The sequence below is a fragment of the Talpa occidentalis genome, unplaced genomic scaffold, assembly GCF_014898055.3.
Source record: "Talpa occidentalis isolate TD23 unplaced genomic scaffold, MPIMG_talOcc4v2.1 talOcc4.3, whole genome shotgun sequence".
In the NCBI taxonomy this organism is placed as follows: Eukaryota; Metazoa; Chordata; class Mammalia; order Eulipotyphla; family Talpidae; genus Talpa; species Talpa occidentalis.
Window position 1 is genome coordinate 108,732,870 of NW_023603184.1, and position 16,048 is coordinate 108,748,917.

At 41.7% G+C, this 16,048-nt stretch overlaps 1 protein-coding gene across 1 annotated transcript in view; it reads right to left on the bottom strand.

Moving 5' to 3' along the window:
- The window catches only part of ZNF385B (zinc finger protein 385B), a 366,436-nt gene extending 352,058 nt beyond the window's left edge, over positions 1–14,378 (bottom strand). The window contains exon 1 of the mRNA XM_054699900.1: positions 14,326–14,378. The gene's annotated coding sequence lies outside the window, so the exon portion shown is untranslated. The remainder of the gene's footprint in view (positions 1–14,325) is intronic.
- Positions 14,379–16,048: the final 1,670 nt, after the last annotated feature.

A 16,048-nucleotide genomic window follows, 5' to 3' on the forward strand; every position in this document is an offset into this window, starting at 1 on the left:
GTTACCTCCTTGTTTTACACGTAACTAAAAATAAAGGCCAATAAAAAATTCCTTACCCAATTATCGCAACAATTTTAAGAATGGAATCAGGACTAGAGAACATGTGGTTAATTCCCAGTTCAATATGACTGTTCGTTTTTCACCTTGGAGGAAATTTTCCCAAACGCTTCTTTTTTTTTCTAAGCTTTCCGCAAGTCACTTGCAGTCACTCTGGTTTTGTGATGGTGAATGGTGCTAGTGTCATTGAACTATAGCAATGCTGAACCAGAGCAAAGGGAGATAAGCCCTAGAAACAATGTAGAAGTGTAGCTCTGGGTGAAACAGAAGGGACTGGAATAAAGACACACGTGGCTTTAGTAGCAGGCTCTTCGTTACCTCAGGGGAGACACAGGAAAGAATAACTGAAATATTCACTGGGCCAGTAGATACACTCTCGAGATACTGTTATCTATTTTAACCTATTTTAAGTAGAATATCTTTTATAAAATAGACTGCAACAAACAGGCCACCAATAATTAGTGCAACTGCTTGCCATGTGATCAGGAAGAGCTTAGATCCAGGGTTCTTGATAGCACACAGCTCTAGAAAGAGACCTGTAGCCACCACCACATGTCAAAAGGCAAGACAGTCCTGGACCAGGAAGGGGGCATGCACATGAAGGGAATCAATCCCAATGCAGACTGATTAATCATAAAGAAGTGGTCATGGATACCAAGAAAAGAATGAATTACGGAGTTGTTTGGAGAGAAATGGGCTCAGGGCAGATTTATTATGCTCCATTTCCACTCCGTTAGCAGGCAGCACAGGGTCTCAGAGGTACAGATTTACTTGGGATTGAAATTTTACATCAGTGACACTCTCAAATAATCTAATTTAGGAAGATGAGAAAATCACATCTCGTAAAACTATCATCCCTTTTCAAAAGCCTATGTAAAAGGGCCTCCCCGGTGGCGCAGCGGGTGAGCGCTGGGTTACGAAGCTGCCGGCGACCTCTGTGGTGCCAGTTCGATCCCCGCCTGCTCCCCGGCCACCGGAGGAGGGTCCCACATGGCGCGCAGACCTCTCCTGCCGCCCGCTGCTCCCCCCAGCAGTGTACTTCGGTCCTTCTGCCTGCTCTGCACCCCGCTCTGGCTCTGGTGAATTCTCTCACCCTCCCGCGCTTCTGACTGTACCCAGTGCATATATAAACAAAACAAACAAACAAACAAATAAATAAATAAATTTAAAAAAAAAAAAAAGCCCATGTAAAAGTTTACAGGCCATTAATGAATCTAGCCATAGTGCTAGCCTCTACTACAGGTGATGTGGATACAACAGACTTAAAGATAAAATAATTTTAATAAGAAATGCTACTACTTGGTATGTGCAGTTTGTTCTTTATAACCTGAACTTCATAAATTTTTATAAGGTGTCTATTTATTGTCAGACTTGGGAGTTGCTGTGTCACCATCGTGCGGTTAAAGCTTTTTCAAATAAAGGATCTTCAGCTGGGTGTGATACACTATATGATATTAACATAAATGACTCTGCACTCACTCCCAGTGTCTATGCAGTAACATTAATGTTTTTTATGCAAATAAACATATTCCCAACCACCATTAATTACATGGATTGTTCTTTTGGCCGTTATACATGAAGGCACTGAATGCCTCAGCAGGAAAAGGCCTTGAATGTCCTCTGCTAACTCTGATTAAAAGCACAATAAAGCCCATGTCAAAGAAACTTCTTCAGGACTTAAATGTGGGCATCTTTCAGGGAATGGAAAAAAGATGAGGAAAGAAAGAGAAGACTGTTTCCAAATAATAAAAGCTATCATTTTCCAAGCAATCATTATGTTTCTGGTATAGGATTGGTACTTCATATACATTATCTCATTGAGTCCTAACACTGTGAGGTAAAGAATAGTACGCCCATTTTACAGAAAGATTTTTACCTTGAAGAGATTTATAATTCTCCCAATGCCATGTAGCAAGGACCTGATGTATAGAATAACCAAGAACACAATTTTATCCCAATATAACCTTCCAACATTGCTTCTAATCTGCACCATTCTAGATACTTGTCTATCTAAGCAATTACTTCTTAGAGGAAAAGGACTTCAGATAATCTTTAAAGGAAAAAAGAGATCATGAGTTACAGTATTCCAGTCCTGAGTGAGTACCTGAAAACTATTTGGACAAACTCATTTTACCGCAAGAAACAGCAATAAGGTCACAGGTTAGTTTTGGGTCACATAGCAAGTTACTCAGCAGGATTTCTTCTCATCCTATCACTAGTGTTCCTGAAGGCAATACATCTAGTTGGGTTGGTAAGGGAACTCTGCAAAATATGGTCTTCCCTTTTCTAATTTTAGTGATAATTTTTCTGCTTTATTCTCTTTACTACCTTCCCCACCTCCCCTGATATTTGAGATGTGATTAGAATTGGAAAGATAGGGCCAAGGGAGAAAACATATTCTGTTTTTAGTTTCTTAACATAGGGATAAAAGATATTTGTTTTGGAGGAGAAGTAAGATGGAAAGAGTAATCAAATACGCAATCAACAAACATTAGCACTTACTGCTTGCCAGATACTCAAATAGTCATTAACTTGATAAATAAAGGAGTCTGTTCCGCAGCCTAGTGAGAAAAATCAATACAATCAATACAGAACAGTCATTACAATCTAACATTGCAACTACCATAAGAGAAACAGAAAAAGTGATATGAAAAGGAAAGACTATCAAGGAGTTAAGCTCAGGTTAGATGGGTATGCAGGAAGTCTGTGAGAAGTCCCAAAGATGAGCACCGTGTTTGACTCATGTGTGAGAGGCATGAAAACAACTGCAAAATTCTGGCAAAGAATGGACACACTAGGATATTTGCCTTTTTGACTGTTAAAGGAGATGATGTTCTGGCATCTGTAGATACTCAATAAATGTAAAGTGCTTACAACCTGAAAAAACATAAAGTATTATTCTTTCCTATTTAAGGAGTCTAAGAACATCTCTTCCCCTTTCTTTTCTCTTACCTGCCCTCCTTCACTGCCTATAGTCACTCATCAAATTAATTTATCAATAATGCCAAGAAGAGCATAGATTGTACTCATCAATCCAAAAGTGCTTCTGTTTAAAGCTGAAATTCCTTCTATGTTGTTTCTGGTGGTTGATCCTCATCCAGCTCATCCTTTCACCTGGAGCAAGCATGAAACTCCAAATATCACTATTACACTTCAATCATTAGAAAGTTCTTTCTCATACTGAATTGAAATCTGCCTCCCTATAACCCCACCCACTAAATCTGATCATGCCTGCTAGAACTTCAGAAAAATGAATCTACTCCTTTGTCCACATGTCATCCCTTCAAGAGTTTTCAGGCAGCTGCCATGTCTTTGAAACCATCTTACCATCTTATCTGACAGCAGATGGTGAAGTACGCATCTTGTCCTGTTACTGGAGGAGATAGGAAATGGCAGCATGGGGGTGGGGAGACTCACAAAGATTCTGCTTTGTGTCTTTCTTCATACTAGAATGCTTAAATTGGCTTCAACCAGTGTGCTGAAATCATGATCCTAATGCACACTATCTCATGGTCATGGTAAGGCTTGAGAGAAATTAAGAAGCGAGCTACCCTGAGAGACTTTGAAGAGGTACAATTTAATCACAGGCCCCAGTGACTATTAAAAATCATTCCAGGGCCTCCCTGGTGGTGCAAGGAGTTAAGACACAACCTATAAAGCAATCCGCAGCTACTGCAGCACAGAGTTCAATCCCGAGCCAGGGAGCTACCCACATGGTGCAGCAGACCTCTCCTGACTCACCCGCTGCTCCTCTCAGCAGTGTGTTTCGGTCATTCTGCCTGTTCTGTTCCCCACTCTATCTCTGGTGAACCCTCTCACCCTTCACACCTCTGGCCTGTACCCCAGTTATTGTATGCACAAATAAATCAATCTTGAAAAAAATAAAAATTAAAAAAATGATTCCAGGGAGGACCCATCAAACAACCACCATAAATTATCCCCATGGAACAGTTCAGATGTTGCCTTTGAATTATTTTTCCTAATGTGAGACAATAGACTTGCCATGTGGCCAACATTTACCTTTTTTTTTTTTAAAGATTTATTTATTTATTTATACAAGAACCAGGGTACAGGCCAGATTCGCCAGAGGATGAGAGGATTCACCAGAGACAGAGCATGGAACAGAACAGGCAGACTGACAAAATAAACTGCTGAGGGGAGCAGCGGGCGAGACAGGAGAGGTCTGCCTCGCCATGTGGGACCCTCGCCGCTGGCCAAACTGGCGCTGCAGAGGCTGTGGGCAGCTTCGCAACCCAGAACTCAACCGCTGCGCCACCGAGGAGGCCCTACACTTTGCATTTTTAAATGAGCCTGTTGGAGTATACCCTGAAGACTCAGAATTGCTACACACCCACAGTAAACAATTTTACTTGGTATAATTACTGATACTTCAGAGACATGATTACAAGAAATCAAACATTTCTAAAGATCAGCTTGCCTTTTCCCCTTATCAGGCAAGAGTGCATTACCCTGTGCCTTTTCCAAAGCATTGTAAGAGGAAGATAACCAATTTGAGGACCTGTGAAATTCTTGACAAATTTAAAATTTGCTTATGTAAGTTATATCAGGGAGGCAAGAAAGGATTTGGAAGGGCTTAAAGGGGTCTCTCTGCTAGGACAGCAGCAGTTTGAAAGTGTGCCACCACATCTGGACATTTGGCACAGGCCACGTGGGGCTCTACTTGGCAGCTATGGAAAAGGAAAGACAGGAAGTGACCAGAGAGAAAGAAGCTTGTGCGTACCACCATAAAACCACAAAGCTGAGAGAGAAATGGCTGGTTTCAGGACACAGAGAAGGGAGAAACCTGGAGATGTGAGAGGGAAAAGACACTGCTGACATTCAGTAGGCTCGGTGGTATCAGGAATGACCATATGGTCACTGCAGTTGATGTGGTTTCCACAACCCCTGGGGTTGTCTGAAATAGTGAGTCATGCAGGCAAAGGCAAAGTTCCACAGAGCACTGGCTAGAGAACTTTATTCAGACATCATCATCTTCTGGGGAGCCAGGAGAAATTCTGACTCCAGGGCTTTACCTCCTTTTAGAATTTGAGGGTGAGGTTTGGGCCTAGAAGAATCTGTGCACACAAATATGCTTATGGATGGTGAGGCATGATATATCTATATATTAAATACACACACACACACACACACACACATATATATATAAAATGACTCTATGTAACTATCTACATACACACATATTATATTTATATAATAAAATACTGAGGTAGGTAGCCAGTGGTCCACATTGCCATAGAGGACCTTGGTAGACAAAAATCTGTGGGGAAAGGCCAGCGTTAATCAATGAGAGCACACAAGCTGGTTCTCTAGAATTCACCCGTGACCGGCTATAAATGGGAATTAGCAGCTTAAGGAAAAAGTGTGCTGTCGTTAATACAGCAAGGAGGAACTGAGCGTGGCATATTTTTGAACTTTTACTAAGAACTCCAGTAATTCTGATTTGATTGAAAACTTGTACAAATCTTCAAGTATGTGGATCACCTGGGATACTTATAAAATATTTAGATTTCCATGTCTTACCTCAGACCTGGTGAGTCAGAACCTTCAAAGGTAAATTCCAAGAATCTGCATTTTTTGCAAGCTCTCCAAGGTTTCATTTACATGTGAAAGACTAAGAATCACAGTACTAGAGATGTGTTTAGGGCCAGCCTGTTTGATCAGAAGCATGGACACAAAGAGAAGGCTATGCAGAAGAGAAACAAGACTAAGATTCTACCTTCCACATTCTGAGTCTGGATGATTTTAAAAACTGTGCATGTAGTAAGAAGGTATATATGGACTTCAGCTCTTCTGGTAATGCTGCATATAGTTCATCAATTACATCTTTTTCTTGCTGATTACTTTGTTTACTAAATTCCAACTTAGAAAATCCAATCCAGTTATTAAAATAAATGGACATGAATCACCAAGGTGTCAATTCAACTACAATCCAGGTACCTGAGAGAAGAAAATGTCCTTGGTTCACTGTTGTCACACAGACCCTGATTACATAAGCTGGCACTTATACCTGGGTAGCTCTCTGATTTAAGTCACTTCCAAAATTGTACCAACTTCATGGAACACATGAATACAGAAGTTACAAGTTAAGTCACTCGGTCTTTCCAAAAATCCTAGATGCCAGGTTACATATTTTGTTATTAAAAATTTGCTTGTGCATGGGCCTCCCTGGTGGAGCAGCGGTTGAGCACTGGGTTGCGAAGCTGCCCGCAGCCTCTGCAGCACCGGTTCGATCCCTGGCTGCTCCCTGGTCACCGGAGGAGGGTCCCACATGGCACGCAGACCTCTCCTGCCACCCGCTGCTCCCCTCAGCAGTGTACTTTGGTCCTTCTGCCTGCTCTGCTCCCCACTCTGGCTCTGGTGAATTCTCTCACCCTCCCGTGCTTCTGACTGTACCCATTGCTTGTATAAATAAATAAATAAATCTTTAAAAAAAATTTTGCTTGTGCTTCCTATAGTTAAAAATTTTCAAGTCTTTGTAGAGCAGACAATCCCATACCTCTGTTTTCTCTTTCATTTCATTGTTCTCCTAAAGTAAATGATGAAATGTAGATGAGAAAATAAAACATATTACTTGAAAATACAGTTTCAAACTGAAGACTCAGAAATGAGAGTTGCAATGTCCTGGCAAAAAAAATCAGTGTACCTATGAGGTACTTGATATTATTAAAATTTTTAATATATAGAAAGGCTTCCTTTTAAGTATTGTAGGTACCAAGAACTTTGCTAAGTATGTTGTATGATTTCTGTCATTTTACCTGATAACAAGCTCAAGTTTCACTGTCTCTTAAACTTGAGAAACTGGGACACTGAGAGGTTGAGTACCTTGGTCAAGGTCACACAGTCAATAAGTGAAAGAGCAGAATTTACTTCCACAAAATCTGAATCTAGAATCTGAACTCAACTACTAGACTATTTTACTTCCCATCTTTAATAGTTCAAAAAAATGAAAATAAATGAGATACATTTAATTATCAGCATTTCCTGGTAATATTTAAGGCTATGTTCAATGATCAATTTATTAAAAAATACTTCAGAGGTATAAAATCAAAATGCCTGTGTTTATGTACAAGTTTGTGTATTTGCACACCAATAAATGGCATTTAATGCTTTGCATTCTCATTCTAAGCCTTATATTTTCTCTAACATACAGGGTAATAACTCTCCCTAAGTCTGTGAGGGAAAGTTTCCTACCTCTGAAGTATCAATTCTAAGGACATCACAGGAGTCATTCAATTTCTATATGAAATTTAAAATCTAATGTTAATACCCATAAAGGTTTTCCTCCCTTACTTGTAATTTTTAAATTTACTTGTTTCAAAATTTAAGTATTACCAATTCTCTGGGTCTCATTTTTCTAATTTGTCAATGAGGAATTTGCACTAAGATTTCTTTAAACCTTAAAATCCATGATTTTATTTGGCTGAATAGCAGTAACTCCCATACCCCTAGCTAATATTTCATAGAAATATCAATCTATTAAGACAGAGATGAATGAGAATATGAATTCTGGTTTGCATCAGGTATAAGCTGAACAAGAGTGCAGGCTTCTAAACCAAAAATATTACATAATGTGCTAACTGTCAGACTGACCACCTTAACTAACACACACCAAAAACCACAGCTCGCTGTAGAATTTTACACAATTTCAGATGAGCATATTAAAGCAAAGATTTAAAAGAATTAGCTAATCATCTCTCACAATGGGCCCTTTCTTAGTGTGACTCAAAAGTTCCTTTGAAAGTTTCATAGTAATTGTGTTATAAAAAAGTTACACATCAAAATACGGAAATAAAAACATTGGTGAAAATTTAATTGAAAATTCTCTTCCTGATCAAAAAGTAAATAACGCAGAAATGAAACATTTTATTCCAAAAGAAAAAGTTGAGAAACGGCAGCCATCTGCAGTTTTTCCAGATGCAAGGGATAACAGCGCATTCATGATTGGGTACTTACGCCAGGCCCACTAGAATTACTGACCACTTCTTATTTATTTTCAGATGCATACAGAAAAAAAAAAGGGGGAGGGAGTGAATACAAGTCCTCATTTAATATTGGATATATCTATTTATCCAATCTTTATTTTGCTGATAGCATAATGGCTACTTCAGAATCTCATCCAAAAGAGAAGTTGTTTTGCTTCAGACTATAAACGACAGGACATCTCTCTATGTGATTTTTTTTATTTTTAAATTCTATTTCCCATTATAAATTCAGAAATATAAATGCTTAACACATTCATATTTATTTCCAAAATAAAATGCTCTCATAGACTCATGAATTTCAATCCTTGCTATATGCTGATGATAAAACTGTCTTTATTAAAGAGTTAAGTCATTTTTCATGAAGTAGGTATGAAATCTTAGTCATCATTTTGTATCAGCTGACATGTGTTTTAATCCATCTCTATCATTTACGAGATCATACAGTTGATATGGCATCAAATGGATCATTTTAACAGCTATGCCTTCTGTATTTTCTCACTGACTTCTGAAAAATATGTTCATACATTTCTTTCAAACTGATTATTTGTGCAAAATATCTTGAATCTAAACAAAGGGTAAGTAAAGCGATATCTGTGCCAAGCCGAGATAACCCTTAAGTGATTTGGGAAGTATAAATGTTAATTGTTTGAACAAACTACTACTGTTTCTTGAACAACCACAGTTTCTACCACACGTTCTGGCTCTCATGTCTTCCAAATAAAAACCAAATCAACCCATTTCACAGATGAAGAAACCAAGATTCAGAGAATTTAAATAACCACTTTCCACTTTCCAAGCTGATGAGTAGTAAAGACAAAGTCTGATTCAGCACAAAGCTATGTTCTTAACCACCACTCTATATTGCCTTTACTCACTTGATACTCTAAGTACTAGCTCTCCACTTAGGCTGGAAATTAGTATCACTTAGGGAACTTTTAAAAACACAAATAAATGAAATCATTCCTCTACTTAGCTTAGAAATCACTTTTTTTTAAAACTCCTGAGTGATTTTAGCGTGACTCCATGGTTCAAAACTACTAGATTAATGAGTGCCAAGGAATATTTGTTTTCTTTAAAAGATATGAGTCTTTCTCTAAGTTGTGTGACAATAACAAAAATTCAGATAGTTTACCTAGAACAGAAACACCAGAACAGAGCACACACCGACATCAGCATTATCGGGTTGTCCTGTTTCCTGTCCCAACCTGCCCCTTCTGTCCTGTATAAGCATTCCAGATGGGGTCTCAGAACTGAAGTAGGAATACCCAGGAAGTTGTGTAACTCACACCCTCCATCCACAAGTGAGGAACACAGAAGAGAAACAGCTTTGTCCAATGTCTCACTCTATCAGTAAAAGCAGAACAGGAGCTAGAGTCCTTTGCACCCTATTTTAGTGCTCCTTTCATAAAAACATTTTGGAAGTAATAGGAAAACAGTTGGGGCCGGGAGTCAGCCAAGACAGCTGAAGAGAAATTCAAGAATCAGAGAGACCAAAAAGGGGGAGGATATCACAGCAGTGTGAGAAAAGCAAGCAGTCACAATTGTAAAATAATAGGAGATGAGAAGAAATATATAACAAAATGATAGAACTAGGCAGGAAAAAAAGACAATAGAGAAAACAAGCCATTGCAGTAGTGTAGCAAAAAATAAGGGCTAAATTTAAGGGAATAACCTCTCTTTCAGCTCTGGAAAGCATGTCCATGTCTAAAGTAATTTCAAAATAAAAAGTAAGATCAAAGCAAACACTAACTGTAGGGAATTCACTAGGCAAAGAGGCAGGAGCTGCCAGAAACTCCTGAACCAACAAAGTGTCATTTACTAATTTGCTACTCAAAGTGTAGCTTAAGGATCAGTTATTTCAACATCACCTGAAAATTTGATAGAAATGAAGTATCTTGGGTCCAATCCCAGACATGTTAAACCAGAATCTGCATTTTAATAAGATCTCATGATTTAGATGCATATTCAAGATTGAGAGGCACTGGCTCTATTATAAGAACCAAGTTGAGGGTTTCTAAAAACAGCTATTACAGGCAGAAGTTGGGACTAGAGAAATAGGTAGAATTCACTTTTGCTAATTAAATTGTTTACTGATGCCCTATAATATGCCAGAACCTGAACTGGGTAATTTAGAAAATGAAGGTCTGAGGTTAGACATGACAAGCAGTTGCCTTTAGGGAAGAATGCAGAATGCACACATAAAGGAGGAAGACAATGACATGTGCTCCAAGAGGAGGTCTAGCAGCGTGTAACAAGGTATAGAGGAGCAAAAGCTGCTGTTCAGAGGGAGGTAAGGAAGTCTGTACCAATTGGCAACTGCACTCTCACAAGTAGAAATGGTTGTGGGAATGGGCCTCCTGGTAATGCAAGGGATTAAGTCTCACAGCTATTGGCAGCCACTGCAGCATGGGTTCCATCCCCAGCCAGGGAGCTACCCTACACAGCGCAGCAGACCTCTCCTGACTGGTCCACTGCTCCTCTCAGGAGTGTATTTCAGTAGATCTGCCTGTTCTACTCCCCACTCAGTCTCTGGTGAATCCTCTCACTTCCCCCCACCCACCTGCACCTCTGGCCTGCACCCCAGTTCTTTATGCATAAATAAAATCTTTAAAAAAAAAGAAAATAAATTTAAAAAAAAAAAGAAAAAGAAATGGTTGTGGGAGAGAGGGTCTGTTCCAAAAAGAGGGAATAGCACCAGCAAAGATGCAGAACTCAGAGGCCTGCTGTGTGGTGGGGAAACACTATCTTTAAGTGTTTTCAAATTATTTCAAGACAATATATGAAGATGCCTCAGAGACTTACTAAAGATAGGGAGGGGAGGTCAAGATCTATGGGATTGCTGGGGTCCCATTTCAACAAACATAACATTCTATTTTAACAGTCAATTTCACATTGAAAAAATAAAAGTTAAAACATATCAGAGTCAATACACAGATACCCTTAAAATATTACCTACAGCTTACCTGACAAGTAGCAGATATTCAAATATCCATTCAATAGATGTATAAATGAATGAACCACCAATAAGATCAAAGTAAAGATGTAGCACTACCGTGGCCTAGACTGGAAATGGTGTTAAATGTCAGAGAGGTTTGCATATCATTTGGTAGGAAACTGGGGAAAGGCTTATTACTCAGAGACAGAGTGTTGCTCTGCTTGAAGAAGTATATTGTATAAGCCAAGTGTAAACTGGATTAGAGATGAGAGTAGAGGTGGAAAACAGTGAGGAAGACCACATGCTAGTTTTTAGAAAGAGATATGAAGAGTCTGAACAAGGATAGACATTCTGGGAATACAAAGATGGAGAAGCAGGCTCTGTGAGGCATTGCAGAGATTGAATCTATGGGAATTATCTGTGAATTACATGTGGAAAGGAGATATATTGGGAAGGTCCTGGGTGACAGGGAGAGATACAGAAATTGACAGTAATTCCCATTCACGTAAGGACAAAGCAGCTTATTGGAGTTTAGACCTGTTAGATTTGAGGTCCTGGAGAGTATTTTAAAGTTATATCCTAGGTGGTTCCAAATGTAAATATGAAATTTTGGAGTAAAAATGCAGACAGAACTGTAACGTTAGGAAAATAATACAGCATTAATAAAAGGATACCAGTCAATATAAAAAAGCAACAGGCAAATAGCAAGGACATTATAAAGCAAATAAGATCAAGGAAAATCTGCCAGATAAATATATGTATGTGTGTGTTTATGTATGTGTATATATACATATACATGCATAAAAAGACCATATTGAGACATATGAACAGAGACGGGAGGCAGAAAAGACTGAAAAACAGACAGTGAAACAGTATGTGGAAGATGCTGGGATGTCACATTAAAACCCAGAACACAAGTGTTCGGAAACTGGAACAAACATACTTATTATACTTTAGATCTTCAAGGACATAGAATCTTATAAGAACAACAGAAAGTCAATTTTGTTCTTTATTTCTTTGTATAAGATTGTTACAAATAAAGCAGTCACTTCAGTGAGGAGTAAACTGCTAGTATTTTATAATATTAATTTTTACTGTAAAAACCAAACAAACTCAACCAGAAGAAAAAAAATATCTAAAAGGGAATAGGGGTGGGGGAGGGGAGAGAGGTGCAGTGCAAAGATTAAAGATTCTTGTCTCTTCCCTGGTAGCTGGCTCCACACAGAGTTATTTTATGTAGACATTTCACTTTTGGAGTTGCGCTTGTTTTGCAAGATTTTTTTTTCTGTCTCTGAGCCAGGTAACTAGCCTGAGAAAAAGAATGCTAAGAAAACATTTGACATAGTTCAATAGATCCTCATATAATAGTTATATTTTGTAAAGTTATCTTCCAGCTCCTGACAGGTTTTACTAATTGGCCACGATTGTAATGACAAGTACTAATGACAGGTCCTTCCCTGGTTTAACTGCAGAGAAAACACCTCCCTTGGTTTCCCTTTTGCCCCAGTTCAAGAAGGATATATTAATTTCATTGTTTTCTTTGTGGTCTGTGAATTTGTGCATTAGTAAATCCTGTGAAACATCAACATTGTTCTCTGTAATATAGGTGCTCCTTAGTGGTTACTAAACTTCTATAAAGAGAGCCTTACTTATGTAATATAAAAATAATACGATGCAAATGAAGGGCATAAAGAATTACACTGCACAACATTTGCATCACTAGAGTGATTAGAGAGAGGAAGGTAATTTTTTCTTTGTTAAGAAAATTCATCTTCTCCGAGGCATTTTGCTACAAATGCATCCAAGAGAGGTCAAGGAGATCTACAAGAATAGCTATTTGATTTGTGGTTTTCATTCCAAGCTTCCTCAATCACTTTTGGAAATGAGTAGGAGTGTAAATTATAAATCCACAAATACTTGATTTATGGGAATATAGCATCCAAACTACAACACTGTAACCAAGCAAATATTTTTTCACCTTAAATTCTCAAATAATTTGCAATGCAGTATATGCATTCTAAGGTCATTCATCTATTACAGGGAAGGGACAGCACACACACACTGCACACACAGCATCAAAATAAGATGAAACGACTGAAAACTGGTGAAATCCGGCCCTGAAATATTTAAGGGACTTCCCTCAATCCCAAACCTTTAACTTTATCTAAGATGTAATCTACTGACTTTACAAAAAGCCTTCTTTTTAATTTGATAAATGCATTCCCTACAGCTTCATGCACTGTGCAGAAGCTGCCAGCTTCCAAACTTTAGGGAGAACCCTAAAAAACCAATGTTTTCTTCAATTTGAGCATCTATTCCTCTATATTGAAGTTTGCATTCATTTACCTTGATGTGATGCACCTGAGCAAAGCAAAACCAAGGTGAACTGGAAATACGTCTTTGTATGAAAATTAAGATAACATCTTCTGATCCAAGAACTTTTGAAAGCACTCCAAAATTGTTTATTTTGTACTGGAGGCGGGGGGAGGGGGGGCTGGATGACAATTTATTTTCCTTGAAGGACCATAACATCCCCATCCAGGTTCACCATAAAAACTGTTTGTCCTCTAGAGCCTGGTGTACCATTTGGGAAGCCTCGTCCTGCCAGCTATCCCTTCTCCCCAGAGGCCCCCGCAAATAACAGAGTCTAAGCAGATGGTCCCCCCTCCCCTCACCTAGTCCCTTCCGCAGCCCCACAGTGTCCTCCCATCCTCTGCTGACACCTTCACCCAGCGCTGGGTACCCAAGGCTCCCCTCTGGGTTCCCAGCAAGTGCAAACTTTGGGGACCTCCCTCTGCGTTGCCGCCCCCAATTTCACCTTCGCTCGGTGGCAGAACTCTCTCGCGACCCCAAGCTATCCTCCTCCCACACCTCCGTCTCCAAACTACCAATTTCTCTGTAATGAAGAGAGAGACGTCAAGCCCCAAACTTCCCAGCCGGGGTGGCGGAGGCGTTGCGGCTAACCACAGAGGGGCACTCTCCGTGTCCTCGCCGCGTCTCCACCCTTCCCACCGTCCTTGGGAATCCCAGCCCGGGAGCCTGCACCGGGGACTCCGCCACCGCCCTGGCTTCCACGACCCACTCTTAACTCCAGGGGCTCGCAGGAGCCTCACCCCACAGCCCGGGCCAGCGGCGCCTGGGCTTCCTCCTCCACAAGTGGGACCGCGGGACAAAGTGCAAACTCTGCCGGGAGGGGGGCTCCGGCCATGCCCTCGGGCTGCGCGCCCCGGTGCGGGCTCGCTCTGCGGGGGCGGCCGGGGGCCGCGACCCCGGGGCGCGCGGCTGGGCTGAGCTGGGCTGAGCTGGGCTGAGCTGGGCGGCGGCGCTTACCTCGACTGGCGCGGGGGGCAGCGGCTGCGTCCGCGGGGAAGCTGTTGCTCGGGCTCCGGCGGCTGCGGCTGTCCCGCCGGGGCTGCCCCGGGACCCCGCGCAGACGCTCTCCCGCGGGCTGCTGCAGCCCGGGCGGTGCCAGCGGCGGTGGCGCCGGCGACAGCTCGGCCCGGCGCAGCCCCGGAACTGTCCAACTCGTGCGGGCGCCCGGCTGAGGCTTCCCGGCCGCGGCCCCAGCGCTCAGCGCCTGCGCGCCCCGCTCGCTCAGGTGAGGGGCGTGTGCCTGGAGCCCGCGGGGCGCGCCCGCCTGGGGCTGCGCTCGGGCCTGGAGACCCGGGCGCCCGCCCAGCCCTCGGGCCTGGCCGCAAACCTCAGGGCTGGGACGCGCCAGCGCCACTCCCGCGCGCTGGAGCTGGAGACGGTCTACCAGGCGGGGACTGGGGAGGCACACACCCTGGGGCGAATGAGGCGGGACCGTTCGGGGGCTCGCTGGCACTGCAGAGTCTCCCGCAGCATCGCCGCCTTTAAATCCCGCCTTTCAGGCGTGCGTGCACCGCCGGCGAGAGGAGGCTCGGTCCCGACCAGGGGGTCCTCGCGGTCCTCGGCCGGCCTCGGGGCTCTGATCCCTGCAAAAATTATTGGCAGTGGCAGAGGTCCCAAAACCCGAAGGCTAAGCGACGCGGTGGGGCGGATCTTTCAAGTATTAGTCAAGCCGGAGTGAAACTCTCTTCTTGGAGATCCTCAGACCAACTATTTGTTTTTCCTCTTTGACCAGCTCTGAACTCGAAGAGCACACCGAACAGCCTCTGCATTTTTGGCGGAGCCGCTGGGAAGGCCCGCAGGGCTGAGAGCTTCGCGACCGCGGAAGATCTGAAAGGCTTTGCGGGGTGGGGATGGGGGTGAGGGGAAGGGTGGAGGGGCGGGGGTCCCTTGCTCTTCCAGGGCTCTTTTCCGTGTTTATTTTAAGTTTTCAAAACTAAAACATGTCATCGGTTACCCTGATGTAGGGCATCTTCTGAAAATAGTGCAAACAGTCAAGATGCTGGGCTCTGATCAGGAGAAAGCTTGGAAAGAAAATATTTAAGGGGAAAGGAAAAATAATTTTAGCAGAACCGTTTTCTGAGATTACTTCTTTGGCTGCATCAATTCAAGAGTAATAAATGACAAGAGAACTGTTATACAGCAGAGATTTTTTTTTTTTTCCCCCAGATGAATTTAAAATATTATACTTTGGATCTCTTCTTAGATGATTGACACTAACTCCATCAATAATTAATTCAGCAGCTGTTAATGTCTTGGCATAATAGTCCAGAGTAAATATCTTAGCGTCCAGCCAAAGCCAGTGCTGCTCTCCAGGGTGGGTTTGCGATTACACACACACACACACACACACACACACACACACACACACACACGATCCTAGCGCTTTCTAAAGGAGCAGGTTGTGTTTATTACTGACCTAGGAATTCAGGGTTATTGCAGGCACCAGCACACCTGAGGTACTAGTCTGAGGTATTCATCTGACTGATAGTTTTTATATTTTTAAATCTAAATATCTTCACATCCAGGTAGGTGTTCTTACTTAGGCATTATTACAGACAGACATTTATTCATGTTTTTTCTTAAAAGTACAGAACTTGTATTGCAACAGGAAACAAGCACCAAACTTAAATCATTATCTCCCATAAGAATATGAGCTATGATTGCTTACAGTATCTTTATA